The 14,991-nt window shown below is 59.4% G+C and overlaps 1 protein-coding gene across 4 annotated transcripts in view; it reads right to left on the bottom strand.

Moving 5' to 3' along the window:
• Positions 1–14,991, bottom strand: part of TBC1D22A (TBC1 domain family member 22A) — a 315,289-nt gene that overhangs the window by 66,967 nt on the left and 233,331 nt on the right. The gene's annotated exons all lie outside the window — the stretch shown is intronic.

Below are 14,991 nucleotides of genomic sequence, written 5' to 3'. Positions count from 1 at the left end.
GGGTCCCATTCAGGACTCGCGACGCCTCTAGGTGCCTCTCCTCGCCCACAAGGACAGTGAGGGACGGCGGAACTTTCCTGCTCTTCTCTGCGTTAATATCATAACATCCACCTATTTCTACATTTTGTATCTTGATGGCAACAGAAACCGCCAGACACCGTGTCAGGAATCCACGGTGCCCCCATGTGGGAACGGAGCAGAAAGGAGCGGGAAGGACACCCCGTAATCCAGTCGGGACATGAGACGCTTTTGTTCCAGGAGCCACCAGCCGTCTCTGATTGAACCTCGCGACCACCAGGACCGAGTCCTGACCTCCCCGCAGTCTCAGAGCAGCGGCCTCCAGCCTGAGCGGGCGCCGGAGTCTCCTCAGCCTTGTTGGGACACAGGTGGCTGGGCCGCCCTGGAGATTCTGATGCAGCGGGTCAGGTGGGGCCTGAGAACATGCGTTTCTAGCGAGGTGATGCCATGCTGCGACCCGGGGACCAGGCTCTGAGAATCGCTGTCAGAGAGAACATCACAAGTTCTGTCTGACGGCCAAGAAAAGAGGGTTGAGGACATACCCTGTCACACCTCCTAACCTCGAGATGGGGAGGAAGTAGCGATTTTAAGGAAAGACTCCTTTACAACAAAGGAGGACTCAGCAATTAAAAGGCACGAACTTACTTATAATGCAAAATCATGAATAAATCTCAAGATAATTATAAAGCGTGAAAGAGGCCAGACAGCACATCCTGCGACGGTTCCACGTGTATAAAATTCTAGGAGAGAGACAGGTCAACGCTGTGGATGGACTGTCCCGAGGGGCTGAGCCATCCTCGTGTCTCAGTGCAGAGCAGTGCAGGACACAGCCCCGGGCACTCGGGGCCACAGAAAGCGGGGCCACCGCCAGGCAAAGAAAAGAGCCGGGGCGGGGCGTGCAGCTGTGGGAACAAGTCGGGCCCTCCCGAGTCCTAAAGCACGTCGTCCCTGAGGTCCTCTGGAGGGGACAGAGGACCGTGGCCGAGGGGGTCAGGGACGAAGACCAGGCTCGTGACTTCCAGGAGCTCACGTTCCAGGGATCCCGACAGCTACCTTAAATGACTGTGAATGCCATTCTGGGGGGGGGGGCTGCAGGTATATTTCGAGTGGGCAAAGACAGGACCCCCGACAGTGAAATGTCGACGACAGCCCGCCTCTGTCGCCACCAAGCTGAGATCTGAGAGGCACTGGGCCAGTGGAAGGCGGAGGCACCATTCACACTCCACAACAGAAAAGCGTCCAGAAAGCACAGGCTGCTGAGCGGGTTTATAACTAAATTGTTCACCCCTTTCTGACAGCACCTCCCCGCCATGTAATTTGGCAGTTGTTCGCCTGCAGAAGCATCAGCAGCTTTTCCCGAAAACAGAGTCAGGAGCCCTTAGCAGCGGCAGCCCAGCTATGGGAGCCCTCCGGCACGTGCTCAGGACCCGGGGAGCGGGGGCCTGGCTGCTGGCGACCCGGTCTGAAATCATAAAGGAGCGGATGAGTGCAGAGAACGTGCCCGACCATCGGGCACGAACTGCCCCAGTCCCGCCCAAATGAGCATCTGCTTCCAGCGTCCAAGCATCTCTAGGGGACGGACACAGATGTGCTCAAGTTGGGGGTGAAAACACTCATAACTCAATATTCAAGTGGAATGTTGAAAAAAACCCTGAAATCTGCAGCTCAAATGATGTCAATGAAAAGTAGCTGCAAAGCCAAGGTTTCTCAAAGGCTGAGTGGGAGTGGGCATGGGCGTGGCGGGGAGGTCGGGAGAAACCACCTGGGAAAGCCCCTGCTGCCCGCCCCCCCCCCCCATTTGTCACTGCTCTCCACCAACGGCTCCTTCCCCAGCAGAGGACGGGCTCCACGCGTCAAACACGCGGACGCCCAGTACGTGGATTCACGACAAAGCAGGAAGCGGGGGTGATGGGCAGTTGGAGGTGCCCCACGGCCAGGCCTGTCTGCCAGGCCCGCTACACCGGCCGGTGGCTCTGGACAGAGCACTGCCCTGGCTGAGCCCCGATTCCCTCACCTGAAGGCGGCCGTGAGGGTGCCAACTGCACCCGCCTGCTACGAGGAGGCCGAGGGAAGCGTGGGACGCGGCCACAGCCCTGCCGTGACAGCCGGTTCTTCGCGGTGCAGCGTGGGCAGGGCGGTGGGAAAGGCCAGCCAGTGGCCCAACCTCCTCTGACCCCATACGCCTCCCGCAGGTGGTCAAGCACGGACACACGAGTCCTCAATGTCATTTCCTTTACGCCACTTGGTTTAACAGACGCTGACAGCAGCATGTCTGTGTCAGACGCTGTTCTGGACACTGGGACCCAGAGACCCATGCGGCCAAGGCCCAGCCCTCGAGAAACCTGCTCTCCTGGGCCGGCCTCCCTCTGAGCCTCGCCTGCTCTGGATAAAGGAAGCCCACGCAGGCTCTGAAGCGTGGTTGCATGGTGACGTGCGGCCCTGGGAGCAGAAAGGACGGGGGGGCAGGGACAGCCACCGAGGGCATGGGGACAAGGAGACGGGCGGCCAGTGTCCAGAGGAGGGAGGCTCTGAGGACGTGCTCGGCCGAGAAGCCTGGTCCCCAAAGAGAGGCGGTGCTGGCCCCGAGGGCTCCCAGCCCCGCGCACACTCCCCAGGCCTGGGCCAAACACACCGCCCGCCTCCCTGTTCACACGGTCACGACGGGCGGGAGCGTGACTTAAAGGACCAGGAAGCCAGCACCCCTGCCGGTCTCCCCACGGCACCGCGGCGCGGGCATCACAGTGCGGCATCAGCAATCGGGAGGCGCCTGTCGCCTGCCCTGCTACTGGCCTTCAATAGGAGGCGAGGCGCCTTTGTCCTGTTATCACACGGACGAGGGGGACAGGAACGCCTGGATTCCGAGGGCCTGAGAACGGGGGGAGCAGCGCGGCCGGAATCGCGACGAGTGGGGCCAGCGCCTCTGCCCCGCGAGGTCTCGGCCACACCAGCAAAGAGTCCGTGAGGCCGCACCTGGGAGCAGATGTGCGGGGTATAAACAAGGCAACAGGAGCTGGGCACACAGGGAGGGCAGCCGGAGTGGCCACAGACAGCGGGAGAGGCCCGCAGAGAACGAATCACAGCCTCTCGAACCTTGGTTTTCTCTTCCAAAAAATGGAGTAAACAGCCGCCACTTGGGGAACGGGCTGCACGTCCGCGGTGGGCTCGCCTGCCCTCTGCTCCGCCCCTCCCGACAGCCTGTCCTGCGGGTCCCAGCCCCGGACCCAGACAAACTCCAGTGGCAGCGACGGGCACACTCAACTGATTCTCTACAGTTTAAAAATGCCCCGCCGAGAAACCATGGACCGAGAAAAAGGTTATCTTAAAACACAGCACAGCAGCTACTAAAGATCAATATATCCGAAACTTTAGAAGTGTAACAGTAACCACAGAAATAAAACCAGAATCGAGGGATTACCATCTATTGCTTAGTCAACTTAAGAAAAATAACATTAGTTCAAAAGCCTGATGATGACAAGGGTGAAGAAAGCATCACTCTCACGTATTGCTGGTCACGACATCCACGCAATGCCCCTGAAGAGCGATTCGCATCAAGTACCTTGAACACCGTCACGCCCATTCACCCCGTAAGGCCACTCCTGCGGATCTGTCTCAAGGGACTGTTAATACAGAAAAAGCTCTAAGCACAAAGAGGTCACATGACAGTCATAATTACACTGCAAGACTGACCCACCACCTTTAAGCAGACGATAATATACCCACAGGGCAGGATATTATCAGGATATTATGCAACCCTTTAAAGCGATGGCTGTAAGGACTAGGAACTAATACAGGGGGAAAAAAAAAGAAAAAAACGTCATGATGGGGCAGTGTAACAAACTCAGAAAGCAAAACTGTATATAATACATGATTATTACATTTTTAAAAACTGCCGAGAAAAGATGGAGAAGGAACACTAGCGTGCCCCCAGAGCGGCTAGTTATGTCAGGGGGAGGGCTTTCTCTTCTCTAAGAAGTTTCTGCAGCATACTCTCAGGGTGAAATAAAAGAATATAAAATTTTAGAAAATAAGCAGTGAAGGAGGCCAACTTGGAATTTAACCACGGTCTAAGGTTTATCTACAGCAATGCAACTGGTGCCAGCCAAGGGGGCCTTGATGTTCAGTGAACCCAGGGCAGGCCTGTACTTTGCTCGGCAGGCTTCTCTGCACTCACGGTTAAGCACAAAGAGGTCTGCGGAGCAGCTAGGTTAGCATTTGGAAAGCTCGATGCTCACACAGCGAGAGGAAGCCCACGGCTGGCCCAGGACACCACCCTCATGTCACAAAGCCTGGTCTCCCAGGGCCCAGGAAGAAGCCAAAGCCCACCAGCAGCACTGAGTGGTCACCCCAGGGCACCACGGCCTTCTCCTCGTGGTCATTCACAAAAGGTCACGGAAAATTGGACTGGAAACCTTGAGAATACTCCCCACGCTTGGGATGCACCAGGCCAAGCTCCAGAAGGCAATTCGCAGGCTAACTTTTACTTTTTGAGTTTCTTCCAGAGGACGTAAAAATCAGGGTAATTACCGGGCAATGCCAGACCCTTAAAGACGAGTCTGTAAACCCAGGGCACAGCGGTCAGGAGAAGCGCCCCTGCGTGGACGGCCGTGACGTCCGCCAGGAGCTCGCAGCGCGTGTCCCCCGGCACAAACCCACGAGGTGTCCTCACCCCCAACGCTGCTCCTGAGTAAAGAGCAGCGGGTGCCCTGCCGGGGCACCAGGGTCAGTGAACCAGACGGCCCTGCCCCGCCCCACTCAGGGCATTCACGGGGGTGGGGGGGAGACAGGCAAGGACGGCGACTCTCATTCAGTGTCCCCGTGCACGTGGGGGTCCTGTGAGGGCACGGGGTCAGCACACGAGCAAGGTCCGGCGGGGGGAGGTGTCCCAGTGCCTACTGTGACTCTGCCTGTCCTCAGGCCTGGCAGCCGCCATCACAAGCACCTGAGATGCCACGTCTACGCTGCCCTTTGCCCTCTGCCCTCCGCCTGGTAAGGAGGCCTGTGTAACCAGGGGCAGGGGTCGAGGCAGAGCAAGCGCACCCACCTCCCGGCCCCTCGCTGGTCCCCGCCTCCCAGCAGGCCCACCCGGAGAGCCCAGAGGGGCCGGGCCACATCTGGGCTGTGAACGCGGCCCGGGGCCACTGCATCGGGACACATCCTGTCTCCTCTGGGTCTCCTCCAACAGCCCCCAGTTCTCTTGAGCCTTCTGTCCAGAGGCCAAAGGACGTCAGACAAGCTGCTTCAGGTCACAGTGCAGATAAAACGTTCATAAACGCATCATTTTAAAGCTGAGCACAAACGCGACAGAGCTATTATCCTCAGTGTAACCCTGCGCGAGGCCTCCAGCCTCCTCACCTGAAATGCGTGCCCACGAGACCCTGGACACCCAGCCAGCGCTCCAGCAGCCCCGCTTTGGTGGGGACGCGGGGATCGCCTGCAGCAGCGTCAGCCGGTGCCGTGACTCCGCGGGAGCTGGAACCCAGGAGACGGGGGCACCATGTCAGGGAGACACAGAGCCAGCAGGAACACGTTCTGGACGCTAACCCGTTATTTCTGCCCACGCATCCCAGTTCCACACCCAGAGCCCCAAAGACCAGGTCGGATGCCAACGCCAGGCCCGGCCCTTAGACGTGGGCAGCACGTGTGTCCCCAGGGGTCTCTCCCTCCTCATCTGGTCTCTGTGGTTCGGTCACTCACCGGCTGTTCCCGGTCATCCCCTGGGTGCATCTAACTGGTCACTAAGGGACTGGGGGCCTGTCCCAGAGTCCACAGCCTGCCAGGACTGGGGGTCGGTGGTGCACCTACAGGGAAGGGACAAGACGCACAGGCCCCTAGCAAGGACTGAGGGGCACAGGTCTCACTCAGCCTGAACCAGGCCTGCAGAGGGAAGACATCGCCACAGTCCCCAAGCCCTGAATAAGTTCCGATAAACCCATCCTGATGGAGATACGAAGAAAGAAAGTCTTAGCGTCACTAAGGACATTCTCCATACTTCTTAAATACTACCTCTAAATCCCCAGGCCGCTGTTTCAATGCCGCTCTGGAGGAGGGGGTACAGCCCTCTTCCAGCTCCTCCCCGCAAACTTAGCAGGGAGCACGGTCTCACTGAATATGCTCCTTTCTACACCCTTCCCCGGCTGACAGTGATCTATGCCTGCTTCCTGGAGGGGGGCCCACGTGAAATGCTCACGACCTCAAACCTTAATGGGCTTATGAAAAAGTATGTCGTAAGGAGACCTGCTTCTCCAGTCTAATTAGATTAACCCAATCCATCAGGCTCACCGCTGCCTGGTTCACTGAGAATCGCGCTGCAGAGCCCTGGAAGGTTCAGGAGAGCCGCGCGGCTGGCACGCTGCTCGGCACCCCGTGGGCTCTGCACCGAGCGTGCTCTCCACCACCAGGCACCGCAACCCGCACTCCTGAGGGTACCGCGGAGTGTGAAGGCCCAGGGCCACCTTCCAGAGGAGTCGAAGAGCAGGTCCCAACGACCCCTGGAAAGGCAGGACCACGGAACAGAGGATGGGGCCTCGGGAAAGCCTGCACATCGTCTGAATGCAGCGCGGGTCGCTAAGGTGGGAGTGACCCCAAGACGAGGCTGGACAAGCAACGGGGCAGAGCCTGCAGCTCCGGGCCCTCCTGCACGCCTGGCCCCTCTGCCGCGCCCACACGAACACCTCGGCAGGATGCCCGGCCGCCCCGCCAGCTCCTGCCCTGGGCCCCAGGGCTCCATCCGCCACTGCCCAGCGGGAGGACGCGGGGCTGGCGAGAACCATGACCAAGAGCTGAGCGCCCGGCGCCTTCACCAGAGCCCCGAGGCGGCCCTCACAGCAGCAATGGGGACTCTGCACGGGTGGGATGAGAGGGACAGCCGCAGTGACAGGTCATGCTGCAGGTGGGACTGGCGGTGTGGCCATGGCGCCAGGTAAGCATCACAGGTGGGGCTAGAGGCGTGGCCACGGGAGCAGGCTCTGTTCTCTTTTACGGACAGGAAACCAAGGTTTGCAGAGGTCAAGTCACCATCTGGGAACAGAGTTGGCCCGCCTCCACGGATGAGACCGTGGGCCTGCCGCCCCTCACGGCCCCTCTTCTGTCCCGGCCCCCAGACACCCCGGGAACGACCACACCCAGCACAGACCCTGCAGCGCAAGCCGTGCCCACCTGCCTCTGCCAGCCTTGGAACACGCTCTCCCTCCCGTGCAAGCTGCCCCTGCTTCGCTGCGAGCCGGCTCTGTGCCCCGTCCTCCGCAAGAGCTCTCCGTGCACCCTCCGACCCTCAAGGTCCCCTCGGGAAGCCTCCTCAGCACCCCTGGGCAGCGTGCGGTGCCCCCAAGTCCCCGGCGCCTACTTCATTACTTCCATCACAGCGCTTGCTGCCCGGGCTGTAACTACATCACGCGCCCACCTCCGCCCCAGGCTGCGGACCCGTAGGGGGCAGGGATGCTGCCTGGCGTGTCTCAGTGGAGTCCCGGAGCCCCACCCCGCCCTGTTCTTTGTGCACCAGGGTTCACATTGTACTTGGTGGGCAGGTAGCTGGGTGGAGGGAGGGAGGGAAAGAAGGGCGGATAGAAGGAAAGACAGATGCCCATGGGACATCAGAAGATACGCCCCCTTTGGGCTTAGAAAAGTGTTATTAGTAGAACTAACTTGCATTTCCAATGAGAACTTAAATGCAATTCCATGGACTGACAGGCTGATCTCCAAATTCAAAGTTATTTCTGGGAAGGCACATCCCCCCCGCCTCCCAACCTTTGCAAAAAAATTTCTTTTCGTCTGAAAGCATTAGTGGGCACCAACACCGTGCTCACTCTGTGTGCACATCAAGGACAGATTTGAAAACTCAAAGGCCCCAGTTGAGGGCTTCATCTGCCGCGGGCCTCCACAGCCCGCCTCTCCGCCGACAGCTGCCACCTCCTGCCACCTGCCTGCAAGTCTCCGGAGCAAGCGCCAGGCCTCGGTCAGCTGCCCAGGGCCCCTCCCCTCGAGGGCCAACAGGCATCTCCAGCACAGGAAGCCCGACAGGACTCCTCCCTCCCACGCCCTCTCCAGTCTATCCCACCCCATCTTGCCCAACCCAGTAAACGCGACCTGAACCATCTCCTGCCACCAAGACACGAATGCATTAATTATCTCCTGCTGCTTAACAAACTCCATGAACCGGAGCAGGACAAGCATCCGTTATCTTGCTGTTTGCGTGGCTCAGACCTGGCTTCGGCTGGGTCTTCTGGCTCAGCGCCTCTCACAGGCTCAGCCCAGGGCCAGCTTGGGGCCGTGGTCATCTCATGTCCCCAGGCTCGCTCCCGTGGCTGATGGCAGCCTCGGGTCCTCCCCTCTGGGCAGCTGACAACGTGGCAGCAGCTCCCCTCGGAGCGAGCCAGGGTGGGAGTAGAGAGACGGGGTCACAGTCTCAGAGGTGACATCCCCACATGCTTGCTGGATCCCCTTGCAGGAAGTGAGTCACCACCTGCAGCCCACACTAGGGGGCGGTGCCCGCAGGAGGGCAGGACACGGACACCCGGCAGCGGGCACCACTGCAGGCCCTTCCAGAAACATCCCCCGACCTAGCCTCGTCTCTCACTCTTCAGCCCGTCCCTCTGACTCCACCTTCAAACTTCAGGGTGTACGTAAAGTCTGGAAACACCCGTACTGTACCCTTCACCAGATTTCCCAGCCTGGAGATGCCTGGGCATCGGGCAGTCACACGCGGTGCCTGGTTATTGCAGATCCAGCTCTGCTCGCGCCTCTCGCCTGGAGCCTGCGGGCCTCTCCACACGCCCCCTGTCCCGGCTGGGCTCTCAGGATGCCGTTAGCCTGAAATGCTCTTCCCCGAGAGCCCCTCCCAAAGCTCCCGTCACACAGAGCAGCGGCCCTGCAGGGCCACCTCCTGCGGACCACCTCCCTCCCCCAGCCGCCCCGGCTGCACAGCCCTGCGACCTCCCCACACACAGTCAGGCCCACCTTCTTCCCAGGGTTTGCTTGGGCTCCCTGGCCAGGAAGCGGGCTCTGTGAGATCAGGACCCACCTCTTCCGTGGCTGGGTCCCCGGCACCGAGGACAGGGCCAGGCCCACAGCAGGCGCCCAACAAACGAGCACTGACTGTGACCCCGGGGCCCGGCCAGCGACAGGGGTCCCACACTGCCGGGCTCCTTCCCGGGAGGCCGGGAAGTCTGCCGAAGTGCAGGGGCGGCCTCACCTCTGGCGACGGCTCGCTCACCGCCTCCAAGGATGGGGAGGCTGCACCAATGGGGAGACTTCACCTAAAATGGCGCAGGCGGCCACGTCTGCCGCAGCAGACGCGGCATCTCGGGATCAGAGCCAGCTCAGGGTCTCGGGGCATGCAGGGCTCCGCGGCAGCCAGCGGGGGCCCTGGCGTGTCAGGGGGCAGCTGGCAGCTGGCCTTCAACGGGCCCGGAGGCCCTGCCCTGCCCCTGCCCCTGCCCCTGACTGGCGCGGCCGGGAGCTGTGAGACACGGGGCCGCATCTCAGAAAGGGCCCAGCTAGGCCCCCAGGACCCTGGAGGAGCTCGACACACAGCCCTGCCACCGCATGAGAGAGGAAGGCTGCAGCTCGGTCCCCTGCCCTCACACACAGGGAGCTGTAGGGTGCCAGCTCCTCAGACCGCAGCCCCACCGTCCCCGCACATGGCAGAGTGCTCGGCCAGGGCCGGGGACGCGCGGACGGCGGGGGCCCAGGTGGAGGGACCCTGCGTGGGCCACACGCCACTGGAATGACGCAGAGGCCAAGTCACTTGAGCTCCGAGACCCCAGTTCCAATTTCTGTAAAAACTGGCTGATAACAGTGACAGCCCGGCAATAAAACCCAGAATTTGTGCAGCTCTACAGTTTACAAGATACCGGCGACAGCGGTGTGGGAAGAAAAGGGCTCTTACCCAGCGCCCACCGTGTGCATGGTGCTTTCTAAGCTCCGTGCGGGAAGCACCCAGTTCCCCACGAGTCTGGCTGGCGAGGCCGCGTCTGCCCCTGGGCCCCAACAGCGGCGCAGCTGTGCAGCCCACATGGCCCCCGGGCCCAAAAGCCTGCCTGCCTCGCCCTTTACAGGACCTGTCTGCCGATCCTTGCGTTAGAAACTCCTCCTTCAGTCCCAACAGCAATCCTAGGAGCTGAGCTTCAGGACCCTGGACCTGCCCAAGGCTACAAGGGCAGCGCTGGGCTAGGATGGAGAGGCCGTTCTGCCAGAGTCCCAGAGGTCACAGTATCCACGGGGCTTACGTGGAACATCCAAACAAATCCTTATGTTCCATTTGGCCACAGAAGAGCGATTCGGAGCTTTACTGGTAGAAAATGCCCTCCTGCCACTTCCCTCTGACGGCGTGTGTGCCAAGAGCCAGGGCCAAGGGCCGGGAGCACCAGCCCAGGCCGCTCCAACGCTCGTGTGAGACGGCTCTGCACCAGGAGGGAGGGGCGGTGAGAAAAGGAGCCGCTCGCCAGCCAGGCCCCGATGTGTGGGTGTCCACGTTTCCTCTCCTGTGTCAACAGCCGGCCCCTAAAGATGCACTCGGGGACACGAGCAGTACGTATACATTCTTAATTAGAACTCCAGTGGCCTTTAGACGCCACTAAGAAGGAATTTAATAAATGCTTTAAGCCAGTGAAGCCACCTTGCGACACTCACCTGGCAAAAGGAAGTTTTTCCTTTTCTTCTAACGCAATCACTAGGTTGTGGGAAACGTCAGCCTCCGTGGGGACCCTCAGCACGCCCTCACCTACCCAAGCCGCAGTCCTCGGGATGGGGCGGGGGCCACTGCCATTCCTGAAGTCACACGCGTCGTCACCTCTGCGTGGACACGAGGCTGTGACGCCCCCTCCCCTGGCCCGGGGCCCTGGCTCCACCGGGGCTCACGCCCCGAGTATCAGCCAGTGATGGGAAGACCTCAGCCAGAGCCGGAATGGGAAGGAAGGAAGTTACTAGAATGTAGAGAACAGGTATCACTGTTCTGAGAGCCTGGCTCTCACATTTCCATTCCAGAAAGCTGTTGATGTTTTCATTCCGAGACAGGTCCCAGCGGAGCCCACCCTCCTGAATCAGCCTCGGGGCGCCGGGGAAGGAGGGACGGGGGCAGAGATGTCCACCACCCAGCGCGCCCACCTCTTCGGTTCTCCCGACAAGCCCGTCAGCTTGGAAATGCCCGGGGTTTCCCACCGCGGCCCCCTCCCTGCACAGCCACACCTCTCGGAGGACAGGGGGCTCCAGCCAAGTCCATTTCCTCACATTCTCCCCAGGGCTGGCTCGAGTCACTGCCCCGCCGGACCTGCGCCTGCCCGCTGCTGCCTGCTGCCCACGGGTCCTGACCTGCCGGCTGCTGCCCGATGCCCACGGGTCCTGACCTGCCCGCTGCTGCCCGCTGCCCACGGGTCCTGCACCTGCCCGCTGCTGCCCGACGCCCACGGGTCCTGACCCTGCCCGCTGCTGCCCGATGCCCACGGGTCCTGACCCGCTGACTCCACCAGTCGCTGCCAGAGCAGTGCTGCATGCAGCTACTCTGGGTGGGCCTATTCAACATAAATCTCAGTGAACTAAAATGAAAACTAGAGATTCAGCTCCTCGGTCACACTGGTCATATTTTTCGAGTGTGGAAAACCCACGTGTGCCTAGAGGCTCCCCTCTGGGTGGTCCCGTCATCCTAGAGCCTTCTGCTGCTCTGGGCCTCTCTCCCTGGCTCGCACTCAGGTGTGTCCCCTCCTGCCCGGGGGACGCCCTCCTCCGGCTGCCCCGCCTATTCCCCTAGACCCTCCCTAAGCCACCTCGGCCACGCTCACGAGGTCCTTCCTTTTAAAGGCCAAATAATGTTCCGTTGTGTGTGTGTGTGTACACATGTATATATAGACATACATACGTGTATACACACACAATTTATCTTTTCATCCATCGATGGACACTTGGGTTGTTCCATATCTCGGCTGCCATGAACATGAGGGTGCAGATACCTCTGTGAGATAATTTCATTACCTTTAGACAAGCTCTGTAAACTTGCAGGATAAAAAAAACATCAATATACAGAACTCGGTTGCATTTCTATACACTAACAATGAACTACTGGAGACAGAAATTAAGAAAACCATCCCATTCACAACTGCATCAAAAATAAAATGCTTCGGAATAAATTTAACCAAGAAAGTGAAAAATCTGTTCACTGAAAACTAAAAAACACTGATGAATGAAATTGAAGAAGACATAAATAAATGGAAAGACACTCCTCATTTGTGGATTGAAAGAATTAGTACTGTGAAAACGTCCATATTACCCAAAGCGACTCAAGGCATTCCCTATCAAAATTCCAATGGCATTTTTCACAGATACAGAAAAACAAACCGAAAATTTGTAGGGAACCACAAAAGACCCCGAACAGCTAAAGCAACCTTGAGCTGGCCGACATACTAATGCCATTTAGGAAAAAAGAAATACAAACCAGAAAACGCACTTCTTCTCCCATCTTTCAGGAAATCAGCAGGTGCCGACCCCTCTGGCTGTCTCCTCCCAGGCAGGTCCCCCCGCGGGAGGACAGTCCCACTCACAGTGGGGGAGGGGGGCTGCCGCACCGCCGACGCCGGGAGAAGCTCACGCGGTCCTCGCCCGCCCGCGTGGTGGGACTGCAGCCCCGGTGCACACCCCAGAGAGCGAGCAACCGGGGGCCAGGGACCCTCCTCAACAGCGCACAGGCACACACACTCCCATGGTCTGGAAGGAGGTCAAGCGGCTCAGACAGAAGGGCGGCTTTTGTCCCAGGAACTGCCGGGGGAGGGGCTGGCCCGGGGGTCGGGGGGTGGCGGTCCCTGGAGTCAGTTGCCTGTGCCCACCAGGCCTCCAGACATAAAGTGCAGCCAGGGACGCGGGGAGGGAGCGCAGCCCTAGGACCCACCTCTGCGCCCAGGGCGCCGGCCGCTGCCGGGAGACGCCCAAGGAGCAGCCCTGGAGCAGGCCCTGGGCTTCGCAGGGACGCAGAGGCCCACGAGCCCTGAGCCACGACCACCATCCGGGGCCCACCCACGTTACAATAAAATAGAAGCCGCATTTGTGGCTGTTCTTCCACAGGGAAGCAATTCCAGAGAAGGTGCGTGAAACCAAAGACCGCGAGGGAGGCCTGCTAAGGCTGGAACACAGGCTCAGGGCGCAGAGCGGCTCTGAGTGCAGAGGGGCGAGAGCTGAAGCGCCGCTCAGTGCCCGCCAGCAGGCAGGGTGCCCTGGAGTCCAGGCCCCTGAAACGCGCAGCCGAGCGGCTTTCCGGCCTGCTGACCCAGCCCTCCGCAGCCCGGGACTGGCCCCCCAGGCCGGACCCAGAGGGCCGGGCTCGGCTTCACCGTCCAGGTGGCAGCAGGAGGCGGCAGGTGTGGCCCGGAAACACCCGCGTGCTCTCCCGTCAGCCCCGTGGGGCCCTCGCTCGCTAGGGAGGGAGCCCACGCCTCCTGCACACGGAGCGGGGGCGTGGAGGGGAGCCCACGGGAGGGGAAGCGAGGGCCGGGAGGACACGGGCGGGACGGAGTGCATCCCGGCTGCCCCGACGGCCTCAGTCAGCCCTGCGGCCGTGGACCCACAGCACAGCACACGGGCCCAGAGTTTTCTCTCTCATTTGAGGTCCTCAAAATCCACGTGTCGGCTCCAGCTACGGCGGGTGGGACGCACCCTTCCCCCCGGCTTCCCCTGGGAGCTGGACCGGCTGCTCAGCCACGGCGGCCTCCACGGCGGCCCGCACCCAGCGCCCTGCTCGTATGGGGCACATCACGCACCCAGGGTTCACCTCCCTGCTCTTCGGGCTACTTCTGCATGATCTGCGCTTTTTAATCGCCTTTTTTCCTCCTTGTAACTAATGCCCCTCATTCATTTTTGTGCCACCAATCTAGCCCACGGCCTGGGACAGATTACGGATAGCCTTTTGTTGACACATGTCCCAAGAGGATTTTAAGCTACCTTGTGAGGGATTAAAGAGTTACTGAAACCTGTAATGGCCCAGCTAATAAGCACCCTAGTTGAAGGGAGAGTAATCACCCGATTGCCATCCTATGATTACTACGTATTTTCACTGCCAAAAGACGCAATACAATTTCATGGTTACTTGGGCCTGTGAAATAGAAATACCCCCAATTTTTAAGATATGAAAAGGTTTATGACGAGGGTACTGTCAGTTCAACAATCAGTCCATGGTACAAATGAGTCGATTCGTAACAAAATTTAATTTCAAGAAAATTAACTCAATAAAGATGCCACAATTGTGCTTAAAGGTTTAATATCTATTAGGAGTTTTAGTGAAGTGGTGCAGGACCACAGACGCGCAGATCCATTTTCTGCTCCTCAAAATGCGATTGACTTAATATCTAATTTATTCATAATGGGGACAGTATCACAGGGAACTCTGTGTTTAATAAGGGGGGTCAGGATCTCAGTGTAACCTATCACTAGCAGAGAGCGTTCAAAATTTACGGGATATGAAGTTTTGTTTCCTGCGACGTAACTGAGACCTGATCGATAGCACCAGGCCAATGGCCACTTTAACCAAACAGCCCCCCAAAAAAGGCTTTACATCCCAGGAAATGTGAGTGGCTAGAAATTCTGTAGCTGTCAAGTACCTACGAAAGCAAAACCAAAGTGGGGGATTTGGGTGCGGCTACTGACCAGTCATAATTTCTGTAGCCAACACCATTAGCACATACAGCTGCAAAAAGGAAAAGCAAAGTCACAACACAGGGCTTCAGAGCCACAAAAACAGCCACAGACCCCCGTGCCGGGCACACGGGCACACAGGCAAACAGGCACACGGGCCAGCATGAGGAACAAAGCTCTAGGCTACTGTTCTCGATGACCTGGGAGAAATGTGCTCAGAACTCAAGGCTGGCGGGCATGGGGGCCAGCAGGGCAGCAGCTCAAGGTCCCCATCCCACGGACGATCGCGCCATCTAGACCAACGGCTCCTTTGATGAGGAGGCCGGGGGGCGAGGCCCTTCCAGCCTGCTCGGGGCCCCGGGCCCC

Source organism: Eschrichtius robustus, chromosome 13, assembly GCF_028021215.1.
Source record: "Eschrichtius robustus isolate mEscRob2 chromosome 13, mEscRob2.pri, whole genome shotgun sequence".
NCBI classification, from domain to species: domain Eukaryota; kingdom Metazoa; phylum Chordata; class Mammalia; order Artiodactyla; family Eschrichtiidae; genus Eschrichtius; species Eschrichtius robustus.
The sequence above is the reverse complement of the archived record's forward strand: the minus strand, read 5'-3'. Positions and strand labels throughout refer to the sequence as shown.